We start from the raw sequence: 1,460 nt of genomic DNA on the forward strand, positions 1-1,460 counted from the left end.
TTGATGAGGCTATTATTTAGTGATGGGATTATTGGATTAGTAAACCAAAACAAAATGACAAGTTGAATGCAAATATTTGTGTGTGGTTAAAGAATTGGAGTAGAAACCATAATTTATTACTTTCGAATGAACTTTCTTTCCTCCAAGTTGGATCTTTTTCAAGTTATTTACACATGTTAGCTACAAGAAAAATTAAGGTGGAATAGTGATATTAAAACATTGTGAACATACTTGGAAATTACTCAAAAGTATGGATTTAGTGAATTTGATTTATTGGTCTGGCTTTATATTTTTGAGATTTATTGATCAAATTGATGATAAACAAAGGGAAATGTCAAATCTCATAATTAGTTGTCTATTTGAAGAGTGACTGAGCCGTAACATTTAACATGGTCCAAAAATGATTGGGTCTTTGACACAATAAAGCAACAACACCACCACATAGAATAAATAAATGATAAGTGAACAAATAGATGAAAGATAATTGTGGATTGCCATTTTACATTCAACAAATTGTGGATCTATTGGTTGAAATATTTTTCATTCCTACTAAATTTGTGAAAATGTGATTGATATAAACTTACCTTGGCAAGTTTGGACAAAATTAGGAGGCTTAAAAGTGTCAAAAGGTGGCAAAATTTTCAATGGTAAGATGGTATTCATAATAAACTAATTGTAACTAATTTGTTCAACCAATAGACTCATTTTTCAAAGAATCTTGGAGTTCTTTTTTGATAGTAATGAAAATTCAAACTATTGGTATCCCCATATTTCATATCTCATCTCAAATGCAATAAATTGATAGATGTAATTTTTTTAAAATCAGGGGACTTAGCTTGTGTGTGTGTGTGTGTGTTATAATTGTGTCAATTTTTTTGAAGTTTTTTACTTTATATAAAATCCAACCCTCATGCTAAATATGTGGTGGTGGGGTACAAGTATTTTTCATATATACTGTTATTGAAAAGTGAGAAAAATTCTAGATAGATTACGTACGTTGAAGTATGATAGAGAATGGTATTGGACAAAGTCTGTTTTTTGTTGATTAGGTGAGCTTAAAATAACATTGGGTGACAAAATAACTAGATGTTTATTTAATTTAGTCTCCATCACAATTTAGTTAAGAGAATCCCATAACGACAAGTTAAATAGTAGTGAAGGTAGGTAGCCTGTCCTATGTGAAAATATGTCTAACTTTTATGTTTCGTTTTCTTACTACCTCTCATAACAAATCATTTCTCGCGTTGACAATGCTATGCGCGCGCACATGTATATAAAATGGCGTAAGGAAGAGAAATGGGGCCTTTGTAGATTTTAGGGATGGGTAAATTCTATGGGTTAAGTTGTTACCGATTGATATAAATAACAATCCAATTTATTAAGATCAAAGTTGAACACGACAGTCCTTAACCCGAACACCAATCCGAATCAATATGTTGTATTCGTATTTGATACGACAC

Source organism: Salvia splendens, chromosome 17 (assembly GCF_004379255.2).
Source record: "Salvia splendens isolate huo1 chromosome 17, SspV2, whole genome shotgun sequence".
Taxonomy (NCBI): Eukaryota; Viridiplantae; Streptophyta; class Magnoliopsida; order Lamiales; family Lamiaceae; genus Salvia; species Salvia splendens.